This window comes from Saccopteryx bilineata, chromosome X, assembly GCF_036850765.1.
Source record: "Saccopteryx bilineata isolate mSacBil1 chromosome X, mSacBil1_pri_phased_curated, whole genome shotgun sequence".
Classification (NCBI taxonomy): domain Eukaryota; kingdom Metazoa; phylum Chordata; class Mammalia; order Chiroptera; family Emballonuridae; genus Saccopteryx; species Saccopteryx bilineata.
The window spans coordinates 77,915,619-77,929,498 of NC_089502.1; the positions used below are offsets into that span (position 1 = coordinate 77,915,619).

The 13,880-nt window shown below is 41.0% G+C and overlaps 1 pseudogene; it reads left to right on the forward strand.

The window, feature by feature from the left end:
* Nucleotides 1-649: 649 nt before the first annotated feature.
* LOC136317711 (tumor susceptibility gene 101 protein-like) lies at nucleotides 650-12,986 on the forward strand (annotated as a pseudogene).
* Nucleotides 12,987-13,880: the final 894 nt, after the last annotated feature.

Here is a 13,880-nt window from a genome sequence, read left to right on the forward strand (position 1 = left end):
ATTGTATTTCATTTTCCCTGTAAATTTTTTCCTTTTTACGATTTTATTTTCTGATTGCAGTTTGCATTCAATGCTACTTTGTATTAGTTTCAGGCAGACAGCACAGAGAATTTTAAGGCACACACACAGACACTCACACACTTTTTAAAATATAGTTCACAGGTTGTGGCCGGTTTGCTCAGTGGTAGAGCATCAGTCCAGCTTGTGGAACTCCCAGGTTCAATTCCCAGTCAGGGCACACAGGAGAAGCGACCATCTGCTTCTTCACCCTTCCTTCCTCTCCTGCAGCCATGGCCCAAAAGAGCAAGTTGGCCCGGGCAATGAGGATGGCTCCACGCCTCACCTCAAGGGCTAACATTGGATCGGTTGCTGGGCAATGGAGCAGCGGCCCCAGATGGGCAGAACATCAGTACCAGATGGGGGTTGCCAGGTGTATCCCGGTCCAGGTTCATGCAGGGGTTTGTCTCTCCGCCATCCTGTCTCTCCCTTGTGTAACAAAGAGAGAGACAGACAGTTCACATACTATATAATTTTCTCCTTTATAGTGTCCAAATCAGGGGGTGACATTGGTAAGATGGTGCGATAGGAAACCCCAGGCCCTTCTTTCCCCCATGGAGTCATTGACTCAAAAATGGCAGCACATCGACCGATGTCCTTCATGAGAAATCTAGAAACCAGAGCCTTCTGCAGCCCAGGGGAGCGAGAAATCAACAGCACGAAAGCCTGTGGGAAATTCATGGCTCTCACCAGAATCTCTCCCCTGGCATGGTATTATGATCAGGAGGAAACTCCCAGCTCATGGCTCCTCCCTCAGGGGTGAGAGAGAGAGAACTGCTTTCATACATCCAATGTTCCAACTTTTCGGTGGGGGAGAGCTTTCTAAGAGACTGGTTTCTCTCTTGTCTGAATCTAAACAGCATACGTTGGGGGCTGCTTTGAAGAAAAGCAATGGTCCAGACTAGTATACATACTCAAAGCATGGAGATGTTGCCAGCTGTGTAGGAGTAGCTGCAGGGACCCTAAGAGGGTGGGATGCCAAACAGACATGAGGCACCTATGAACATCCAACGGTTATACCTTGAGGCTCTAATACTTTACTCTCAAGAGTTGATAAGTGACATTTACAACAACTTTGATGGATCTTGAGAACATTACACTGAGTTAAATAAATCAGAAAAACCTAAGAAATATGATTTCACAAGTAGGTAGAATATAAACCTGAAACTCTTTGACATGGATAAAAGTGAAGTGGTTAGAAAGGGGGAGGGGGATGTGGGTTAGGGGTAGGAGAAGGATGTAAAAAAGGACAGTTATAAAGAGACAGAAAATACTTTCATTTTGGGTGATAAGCACAGAACACCATCAACAGTTCAAATGCTACAGAGATGTTCACCTGAAACCTATGTACTCTTATTAATCATTATCACTGATCAAACATCTGAATAAATAATAAAACAAATATGTTAATATTAAAAAAAGGAGTTGATAGAAAAACTATACAGAAATTCTGCAAGGATATAGAAGACTTTAATAACAGTATCTATTAAGTTGAACTTACTGACATCTATGAAGCACTGAACTCCATTCAACAACAGTGGAACACATTCTTTTCATGTCTGCATAGCTCATTTTCCAGGACAGAAAATACTGAAGGCCATGAAACTAGTTTCAATAACTTTAAAATGATCTAAACCATATAAAGGACTTATCCTTGTAGTGGTAGAAGTGTATAAGAGATGACAGTATCACTTAACAAGGCTTCAAAGAAAGTAATGATGGAACAGCCAACTTTCAATTAAGCAAGAATATGAGGTTAACATTTAAAGATGTTGAGGATATTGGGGTACTTGTCAATCATGGGCCTTCACTCTCCCCTGATGACCTTGCTTCCTATTTACCTGGTAATATATTGATAGATACGTGTATTCCAAACTGCCCTCTTGATGTTCCGCTTATCTGTCAGACCTCACCCTTACTGGACTATCGCCCCTGAGACAGAGGAATTCCAAAAAGCTGACAAGCTGCCCCAAGGAGGGGCTCCGGACACACCAGGACTTTTGATTCAACACCTACATGCTCGAAGCCCCCAAGGAGGAGCATTCTGAACATACCAGGACTTTTGCCTCAGTATCCCCTCAGGATCTCCCAAAAACTCGCCCCTAGTCTGTAACTGGCACTCTTCTCCCCAAGAGAAGTGCCCGGCAGGGTTCCTTTCTTCCTTTCAATAAAACCTCTTACTCTGGTCTTTCAGACTCCCATGGATTCCAACATTTGGTGCCAAAACCCAGGACAGGGTACTAACTGCCTGGATGATCCCTCTTGCCGTCCAAACTTACAACCAGGGAAGCAATGGGCAGTGGCAGCTCGACCCGGGCTTACTCCCTGATTCTGTTTGGATGTGAAATTGTAGGTCCACTCACCATCAGTCTAACCCTGTCCTGAACCCCTGCTGGACCAGAAGGTAAGGAGTTTCTCCCTTCTCCTTCCCCGGTTGGCCTCTAAATTTCTCTCTAAAAACGCCCCTTCCTGGTTGGACGGTTTTCTCTGATACACCTCACATTTTGAGGGGTTTGACTTTCAGTCTCAGTGGACTGCACGGAAGACTAGGCGCCTAGCCAAACCTCTCCACTCTCTCGGACTTCTCATCCTCGGAGCTCCCTGACAGGTGGTGACGACCTCTATCAGGGATGACTCCCCCACACGGAGATTCTCTCCTCTTGGGACAGTGACAAAAAGGCGGGGATGCCCCGTCTTGCTCACCTGTCTCCATGGCTCTTCAGAGTCTAAGCCTTCCAACCCCTCTAGGATGTCTCATAAAAAACTTCACCAAACTCGGTCTCTCAGACCTCAAACTGAAGAAATTCTTCTTCTTCTGTAACACAGCATGGCCTCAGTACAGACTAGACAATGACTCCCATTGGCCTGAAAACGGGACGTTCGATTACAATATCCTAAGAGATCTTGACAATTTCTGCCACCGGATGGGGAGGGCATTAGAAATTCCTTACATGCAGGCTTTTCTTCTCCCTTCTCTCCTGTCCTTAATTTCTGTGCCTTCTGTTCTATACGCAGGCCGTTTTGGCCAAAGAAACCTCACCTAAAACCTCTGCTCCTAATCTTTCCTTCTCTGCGGACTCCCAACTCTCTCCCTCCTGCCTGACCCCCAGGGCACCCCTCTCTCGGGACCCCTCTCTAGTCCCTCAGCAAATCTTTTTTGCTGGAGTATCTTCCCTCCAGAAAGCCCCCTCCCTTAACTAAATCCTGTTTTCTCATTCACCAGTTTCTCTTTCTCCTCCCCTGCTGGCCGGGGGTCTCTCCCTTCCCCACTGTGTTCTTCTTCCCCTCCCCCCTCCTTAGAAGCTGTGGCTCTGGCTGCGGTGCCTGTCTCATCTCTGACCTCTCTTCTCTCCTTACAAACTGCAGTTCTGTCTGTCTCCTCTCTGACCCCTCCGCCTTCCTTACAAACTGTGACTGTGCCTCTTTCCTCCTCACCCCCTCCCCTCTCCTCAGAGCTCTAAATCTTTTTTGACTCTTCTGACCATGTGGCACCACACCAATACTTTAACTCTTCCTCCTCCTGCAGATTTTGACCCTCCTTCTTTCCATCCAACTGCTCACACTGTCCATCCGTCTGCTTTCTCTCTTCCTCCCCTCTATGCTGGTAACTCCCTGCCATCTCGAAAAGCTTTAAAAAATCATCTATTGAACTGTGTGAGTGAATAATCCATCTTGTCTCTTTGTTTGTCAGAAAATATCTCTAGTATAATTTGAATTGAAATTTGAATTGAAACAAGTAAAGTGGGCTCATTTAAATTTCTTTTTTTGTGTGTGTGTGTATTTTTCTGAAGCTGGAAATGGGGAGAGACAGTCAGACAGACTCCTGCATGAGCCTGACCGGGATCCACCCAGCACGCCCACCAGGGGCGACGCTCTGCCCACCAGGGGGTGATGCTCTGCCCCTCCGGGAGGTCGCTCTGTTGCGACCAGAGCCACTCTAGCGCCTGGGGCAGAGGCCAAGGAGCCATCCCCAGCATTCGGGCCATCTTTGCTTCAATGGAGCCTCGGCTGTGGGAGGGGAAGAGAGACAGAGAGGAAGGAGAGGGGGAGGGGTGGAGAAGCAGATGGGTGCTTCTCCTGTGTGCCCTGGCCGAGAATCGAACCCGGGACTTCTGCATGCCAGGCCAACGTTCTACCACAGAGCCAACTGGCCAGGACCTCATTTAAATTTCTTAATTCATAATATGTGAAGTCTCTGTTCAATGTGTAGCTGTGTCTGTTTCTAAGGCCTTAAACCAATAATTACCCACCTCTTAAACCAGGCTTACACATCCCCACGGACTCTTACTCGTGTGGAACCAACACCTATATGTATCTCCTTACTAACTGAACAGAAACCTGTACCCTAATCTATCTCACCCTAAATATCAACCTAATCCCACCCCATGAGCCTCTTTCAATTCCTAGTACACTACCCATCAATCTAAGAACCAAACGAGCTGTACAAGCCCTCTTCTTTTTTCTTTAGAAATCTCTATAAAAGTAGGTCTAGGGGAAGGTGGACTGGCTAATTCTCTGTCTTATTTCTTCTCTCTCTCTCTCTCTCTCTCTCTCTCTCTCTCTCTCTCTGAAACCCAGCGAATTTGTATACATGGAATCAGTGGTTTCATACAAACTGAGTGTCTTGACTATTACCTTTCATTAGTCCACTCACTCTCCTATTTATTTTTCTAACTTGTGTACCCTGCCTCTTATGTTTGTTTATTAGTTTCTTACAGAACCACATGCAGATATTTGCAAATCAGAAAATTGGAAAAATCTATCTAACCCTAAACACCAACCCTGTAACCTGCCCTGGCGAAACAGAAAAATCTGAAACCCTATATCAGCAAACCTCCTAAATCCTACCTTTCCACCCTTACAGGTCCCCTAACCCTAAAGCTCTCCCATATCCCTGAAGAACTAGGAGAATGAGTAACATTCACCTCTTAATGCTTCTCAGTCTTTTTATCCTTCACATGGTAAGTGGACAAGATCGCTGGGTCTTCTTGGCTGAAGGAGAGCCTACAAATGGACATGAAACATTTCTTTTAGCTCAAACCAACTGCTCTCTTCAGGGCTGCCAGGAAAGAATATCTCTAACTTTACCATGGAAGAACTTTCACCCCCTGCTATACAACCCTCCTTATCTCTGCATTTCTAATCTCCAAATACTTGCCCCCTTCTTTATCAAGTTCCTACAGGCTGGGATGAGAGAAATCTCTAGGATTACCTAAAATCAAATGCGCCTACACTCCTTTTCCCCAATACCTCAAGGAGAACTTCAAGAGGGAAATATCAAATAGGTAGGGATGACAGCAGGAAGAAGCCACCCCTCAGCCCGAGAAGTTCCCTCCTGAATGTTCTCCAAACACCCTTTCTTTCCTTCCTTCCTTTTAAACCACACATACTCAGTCCTTCTAAAACTTACACCAACAGGTTCCCTGTCTCTAAAAATCTCCACATGTCCTCCCATTCGAGAGGAACCAAACCAGCACGTCTCATGAGGCTCATCCAGGAGACCATGTATCACCATGTCACCCTCTTCAAACAGCACTCGCAGCAAGCAACTAACAATTATTATCTCACAAAATTTTTTTTACTTCCTCACTCAGGTTTTCAGAGACATTGCCTGGTTCAGACCTTACAGCATGGAAATTGACGACCTCCTTAACTGGATGAGGAACTTGGCTTGGCAAGGTTCCCTTCTTGAGTTTTCTTCAGAAGAAGCAATAATTTTCTAATTTTTTCTCCTTTCTCCTCATCACCCCTCATCGTATATTATAAAATTAATAACTGCCTTTCTTTTATATGTAACCACAGAGTTGAGAAATGATAGATATGTGTATTCCAAACTGCCCTCTTGATGTTCCGCTTATCTGTCAGACCTCACCCTTACTGGACTATTGCCCCTGAGACAGAGGAATTCCAAAAAGCTGACAAGCCGCCCCTAGGAGGGGCTCCAGACATACCAGGACTTTTGATTCAACATCCACATGCTCGAAGCCCCCCAAGGAGGAGCATTCCGGACATACCAGGACTTTTGCCTCAGTATCCCCTCAGGATCTCCCAAACACTATGTAACTCGCCCCTAGTCTATAACTGGCACTCTTCTCCCCAAGAGAAGTGCCTGGCAGGGTTCCTTTCTTCCTTTCAATAAAGCCTGTTACTCTGGTCTTTCTGACTCTCATGGATTCCAACATATATAGGGTCACCTCTTCTTTCCTCATAAGTTTTCTTCTATTTGGAATCATTTGTATCAGCATACAGTTATGTCATTTCTCCTAACTGGAAAACCCCTCTTCTAATTCCTCTTCTTCTTCAAGCTACCCACATTTCTCTACTAAAGAAAACAAACAAACAAACAAACAAAAAACTCCTTTAAAAGACTTGTGTGTACTCACTCTATCAAATTCTTCTTCTAAAGAATAAATATAATCAAGATGGCCATATTACCCAAAGCAATATACAAATTTAATGCAATTCCCATCAAAATTCCAATGACATTTTTTAAAGAAATGGAGCAAAAAATCATCAGATTTATAGGGAACTATAAAAAACCCCGAATAGCCAAAGCAATCCTAAAGAAAAAGAATGAAGCTGGGGGCATTACAATACCTAACTTCAAACTATATTATAGGGCCACGACAATCAAAACAGCATGGTATTGGCAGAAAAATAGACACTCAGACCAATGGAACAGAATAGAAAACCCAGAAATAAAACCACATATATATAGTCAAATAATTTTTGATAAAGGGGCCAACAACACACAATGGAGAAAAGAAAGCCTCTTCAATAAATGGTGCTGGGAAAACTGGAAAGCCACATGCAAAAGAATGAAACTGCACTACAGTTTGTCCCCTTGTACTAAAATTAACTCAAAATGGATCAAAGATCTAAACATAAGACCTGAAACAATTAGGTACATAGAAGAAGACATAGGTACTCAACTCATGGACCTGGGTTTTAAAGAGCTTTTTATGAATTTGACTCCAAAGGCAAGAGAAGTGAAGGCAAAAATTAATGAATGGGACTACATCAGACCAAGAAGTTTTTGCTCAGCAAGAGAAACTGATAACAAAATAAACAGACAACCAACTAAATGGGAAATGATATTTTCAAACAACAGCTCAGATAAAGGCCTAATATCCAAAATATACAAAGAACTCATAAAACTCAACAACAAACAAACAAACAATCCAATAAAAAAGTGGGAAGAGGACATGAACAGACACTTCTCCCAGGAAGAAATACAAATGGCCAACAGATATATGAAAAGATGCTCATCTTCTTTAGTTATTAGAGAAATGCAAATCAAAACTGCAATGAGATACCACCTCACACCTGTTAGATTAGCTATTATTAACAAGACGGGTAATAGCAAATGTTGAAGAGGCTGTGGAGAAAAAGGAACCCTCATACACTGTTGGTGGGAATGTAAAGTAGTACAACCATTATGGAAGAAAATATGGTGGTTCCTCAAAAAACTGAAAATAGAACTACCTTATGACTCAGCAATCCCTCTACTGGGTATATACCCCAAAAACTCAGAAACATTGATACGTAAAAACACATGCAGCCCCATGTTTATTGCAGCATTGTTCACAGTGGCCAGGACATGGAAACAACCAAAAAGCCCGTCAATAGATGACTGGATAGAGAAGATGTGGCACATATACACTATGGAATACTACTCAGCCATAAGAAATGATGACATCGGATCATTTACAGCAAAATGGTGGGATCTTGATAACATTATACAAAGTGAAATAAGGAAATCAGAAAAAACCAGGTACTGCATTATTCCATATGTAGGTGGGACATAAAAGTGAGACTAAGAGACATTGATAAGAGTGTGGTGGTTATGGGGGGAGGGGGGAGAGGGAGAGAGAAAGGGGGAGGGGGAGGGGCACAAAGAAAACTAGATAGAAGGTGACAGAGGACAATCTGACTTTGGGCAATGGGTATGCAACATAATTGAACGACAAGATAACCTGGACATGTTATCTTTGAATATATGTATCCTGATTTATTGATGTCTCCCCATTAAAAAAATAAAATTATTAAAAAAAATTCTTCTTCTCCCAGTCAGTCTTCCTCTTTTATTTTTAAAGTAACAAATCTTTATTGAATGCTTACCATGTCCCCTGTACTGTTTTAATACATGAGATTACATCATTGAGCAAGACAGATTGAGTTCCTTCTTTAAAGGATTTTACATTTCTGCCACAGTCTCATTACCAGTTTTTTCCATGTCTTCAAATATGTTAATTTATTTGTTTTTGAATACCTCTTTTCCAGACCATACTCCAATCCTTATTGGTTTCTAAGGGTGTTGCATTGACCTAGTACATTCCTTCACCAAACCTTTAGGTGGGATCTTCTATTTACTGGATCCCAGTTTCTTTTTAAATTTAATTTTATTTATTATTTTTTTTCAATTTACTGGGATGATATGGTTTGCCAAACCATACTAGTTTCAAGTGTACAATTCAATATAACACTATTTACACACTACATCATGCACCCTCTGCCTTCCTCATTCCCTCCTTTCCCTTCCTTCCCCTACCTCCCTCTTCTGCCTTTCCCTCTGCCTATTGCCATCTTGTTGTTTGTATCTTTGTGTTACGTGTATAAGGTTTTTTTGCTAATCCTTTCACTTTCTTTCATCCAATTCTTTCACCCCTCTCCCCTCTGACAGTTGTCTATGTGTTCCATGTATTTATGCTGTTTCTATTTTGTTCATCAGTTTATTTTGTTCATTAGATTCCACATGTAAGTGAGATCATATGGTATTTGTCTTTCTCAGACTGACTTGTTTCACTTAATTTAACTTAATAATCTCCAGGTACATTCATGCTGTCACAAAAGGTAAGATTTCCTTTTTATGTCCAAGTAGTATTCCATCTTGTAAAAGTATCACAGTTTTTTTTATCTACTCATCTAGTGAAGGACACTTGTGGACCTTAGTTATTTAAATTTTATTACAATGATTTTTTGGGTGGGGAGAAGAAAGACAGAGACATACTCAGAGAGGGACAGATAGGGACAGACAGACAGGAAGGGAGAGAGATGAGAAACATCAACTTATAGTTGCGGCACTTTAGTTGTTTGTTTTCTCATATGTGCTTTTACCGGGGCAGGGGGCGGGGAGCTCCAGCCTGGCCAGTGACCCCTTGCTCAAGCCAGTGACCCTATGCTCAAGTTGGTGAGCCCATGCTCAAGCTGGTGACCTTAGGGTTTCAAACCTGGGTTCTCTGAGGCCCAGGCCAATATTCTTATGTATTGCACCACTGCCTAGTTAGGCTTACTACAATGTTTTTGATGGAACACATTCTCCAGGAACTTCCTGAGAAATGGTATGTGAGAAATGATTTCTTTTGAGACTTTTCAAGAGCAAAACTTTTCTTATTTTATGCTTAATTGACTTTTTTTTTTCTTTACAGAGATAGAGAGAGTCAGAGAGAAGGATAGATAGGGATAGACAGACAGGAACACAGAGAGATGAGAAGCATCAATTATTAGTTTTTCGTTGCGACACCTTAGTTGTTAATTGACGGCTTTCGCATATGTGCCTTGACCGTGGGCCTTCAGCAGACCTAGTAACCCCTTGCTGGAGCCAGCGACCTTGGGTCCAAGCTGATGAGCTTTGCTCAAACCAGATGAGCCCGCGCTCAAGCTGGTGACCTTGGGTCTCAAATCTGAGTCCTCTGCATCCCAGTCCGATGCTCTATCCACTGCGCCACCGCCTGGTCGGGCTTAATTGACATTTTGATATATAAACTCAGGCTGAAAAGTTTCACCAACGTTTTCGCAGGCATTGGTTCACTCTTTTTTTAACTTCCGGTGTCACTTTGGAGAAGGTTGAAATTCTTTTGAATGTTACTATGTTTCCCAACTCTTTATATGTGATCCATTAAAATTTTAAATTTGATATTATTATAGTAAAATTAAAATGTCTTAGTACCATGAATTTCAGCACATGGATATATTCATGTAAATATCACCACAATCTGGATACAAAACATTTTAATCTTCCCCTAAATCTCCCTCATTCTGCCCCTTTGTAGTCAAACCATTTCTCCCATTCTAAACCTCTGACAACCAGTGATCTCTTTCCTGTCTTATAGTTTTAACTTTTCTATTATAGAATATTTTACAAACATAATCATATAGTATGTAACCTTTTGAGACTGGCTTCTTTCATTTAACACAATGTATTTATGATTTATCCAAGTTGTGCATATATCAATTATACCTTCCTTTGTATTGCTAAATAGTATTCCAAAGCATGGATGTACCAGAGGTTGTTTATCCATTCAGTTGTTGAAGGACATCTTGGTTGTTTTCAGTTTATGGTGATTATGAATACGATTTCTATGAACATTCACGCACAGATTTTTTGGGTAAATGTAAATTTTTATTTCTCTAAGGCAAGCATCCAGGAGTGGGATTGCTAGGTCATGTGGTAAGTGTATGTTTACCTTTATAAAAAATTGGGAAATGTTTCCAAGAGTGCACAATTCTGCATTCCCTTCATCAATACATGAGCATTCCATTTGCTTCAAATTCTCACCAGCATTTGGTATTGTCAATTATTTTATTGTAATTGTTCTAATGAGTGCATAGTGGTAACTCATTATGGCTTAATTTGAACTTTCTAATGGCTAATAATGTTGAACACATTTTTATGTGCTTATTGGACATTCTTATATCTTCTTTGGTGAAGCATCTGTTCAAGTCATTTGGCCATTTTTAAAATTGAGCTGTTTATTTTCTTATTGCTGAGTTTTGAGAATTCTTTGCATATTCTTTGTACACTCATATTTTGGATCTTAGTTAGATGTGTAATTTAAAAATATTTCTTTGTGGTATGCATTTTTTTGTCTTAACAAGATCTTGCTTAGAATAAAAGTTTTTAATGTTGATGAAACTAAATTTAACACTTTTTTCCTTATGATGTCTTTTGGTGTTATATCCAAAAATTCTTCATGTGTTCCCAGGTCATGCATATTTTCTTATAAAAATATTATAGCTTGATGTTATATATTTAGATATATGATTCATTTTAAAATTTTATTTATTGATTTTAGAGAGAGGGCCCAGAAAAGAGAGAGACAAAATCATCTGTATATGCCCTAACCAAGGATTGAACCTGCAACTTTTGCATTTTGGGATTACATTCTAACCAACCAAGCTATCTGTCCAGGGCTACGATCCATTTTGACTTAAGTTTTGTATGAAGTGTGAGTTACAGGTTCATGTTTTCATTTTCTTGTATATGGACATCTAATGTTGCAATACAATTTTTGACAATACTATGACTTACCCAATGAATTTCTTTTGTACATATGTCAAGAATCAGTTGGCAGTATTTGTTTGGGTATATTTCTAGCATCTCTATTCTGTTCTATTGATTTATGTGTCTATCTCTTTAGTAACATCAGTGTCTTAATTATTGTGGCATTATAGTAAGTTTTAAAAGCAGACAGTGATTCATTTAACTTTATGTTATGACACAAATTTATTTCTCACAATTCTGGAGGCTGAAAAGTCCAAGATCAAGGCATTGGCAAATTTGGTCTCTTGTGATGGCCTACTTCCTGGTTCATAGGCAGGGTCTTTTGGCTGTGTCTTTACATGGCAGAAGAAGTAAGAGAGCTCACTGGGGTCCCTTTTATAAATGCACTAATCCTGTGTGAGGTGGTCTGGGGCAGCCATGGAGTGGCTGACCCTCTGCCTACAGGAATGAAAGCTGCAGGGTGGCTACCTGGTGGTGTCTGAGAGGCAGATTAAGAAAATGGTGTATAAGTACAAATACAGAGACCTAGCTGTATGTGAAACTATCAATGATATTACATTATACAAAGATCTCAAACCTGTATTGGATTCATATATTTTTAATTATGGCAGTTTCAATGAACCAATGAACTTCACTGCAACATGTTTGTGCCTTATAGAGGTAATACATATAATATTCCAATATGCTCATGGCTGCTGGATACATACTCATATAATCCCCTTATCTGTTTTGCTAAGCCTACCATTTCAATGACTATTATAACAAGACAGTAAGTTGATCCAATAAGAAGTTATATCTTCCTTATCCATATGAATGGAAACACCCAAAGTCAGACTTGTTGGGGCTTATTCAGGTCATGATTGTGGTGTTTGGAGATGAACCTCCAGTCTTCTCTCAACCTCTGATTTCAGCATCTTATCTACTAAACCAGGCAACAGCCACCAAATACTTCTTACAAGCCAGGCCTGCCCCGTGGAATCTCTATATACACATCTGGATACCCTCCCAACCCCAGTGGTTACCCAGACGTTCCTTAGCCACCTGGTAGTCCATATTTTGCCACAAGTTCCCAGCATTTTTCCCAGTCTCCTGTGACCACTGTTAGTCCCAGTAGAAATGGCTCATTCAGTGAGGATACCATCTGAGTTTCTCTCATCTCAGTGGTTAGTGACAAACTGAGATGGCAGATGAAGGAGGAATTAGATCATGCTCGGGCAGAGCTCTATGCCTTGAAATGAATAAAGGAAGACCTGAAAAAAGGTCACCAGAAACTGGAAGGGGTGGTTATCCATTTAGATAAAAAAAAAAAGAGTAACTGAGGTTGATAAAAGCTTAGAACTTTTGAGAAAGAAGGACGAAGAACTCAGTTCTATGCTGGAGCAAATGAAACGTCAATCTGAAAACAACAATATTGATGAAGTTATCATTCCCACAGCCCCACTATACAAACAGATCCTAAATCTGTATGAGAGGAAAATGCTAGTGAAGACACATGCTTTTACCTAAAAGAAGCCTTGAGGCAGGGAGTAATAGACCTGGATGTCTTCCTAAAAAGCATATAAATCTTCTGTTCTGTTAACAATTCTAGCTGAGAGAATTAATGCCAAAAGCAAGAATGACTGCTGGTCTCAGTGCCTTTTACTGACTTCTCTGCTGTCTGACCATCTTGGACTATTGCTCCTCCAAAACCGAGCTATTTTTAAGGCTTGAGACAGAGGCAAGGGAGCCCTCCTCAGTGCCTAGGCCAATTTGCTGGAATCAATCGAACTATAGCTGAGGGAAGCAGGGGGGGGAGAGAGAAAGAGAGAGAGAGAGAGAGAGAGAGAGAATGAAGAGGGGGAGGGGTGAAGAAGCAGCTGGTGGCTTCTCCTGTGTGCCCTGATTGGGAATTGAACCCAGGACATTCACATGCCTTGCAGACACTCTACTACTGAGCCAACTGGGCAGGACCAGATTGAGCTCTTCTTAAAACATTCTTTTTTTTTTCTCCTCTTTTCTCTAATCAGTAGGTGTCTAGAATAACTTATTGCAGTCTATCATTCAAATGTAAAGCATTTTGAATCAATAATATATTTCAGGGTTTAATTATTTATTTTTTTGTAAACACAGTTTTTATTTTTTTATTTCTTTTTTTTTAATTTTTAATTTTTTTAAAGATTTTATTTATTCATTACAGATAGTGGAGAGAGAGAGAGAAGGGGGAGGAGCAAGAAGCATCAACTCCCATGTGTGCCTTGACCAGGCAAGCCCAGGGTTTTGAACCGGCAACCTCAGCGTTTCCAGGTTGACACTTTATCCATTGCGCCACCACAGGTCAGGCTCACAGTTTTTTATTAATGCACTTTCTAGCTTCTGTAAACTTTCTGTGCTGAATGTTGGCATGGCCTATACTAAATAAAATTTGTTGCAGAAAACAACAAACAAACAAACAAATCACTAATATCATCCATGGGAGTTCCACCCTGAAGATCAAATTATTTCCAAAAGCCCCACTTCCAAATATTATCACATTGTGGGGTAACTTTTAATCTATGAATGT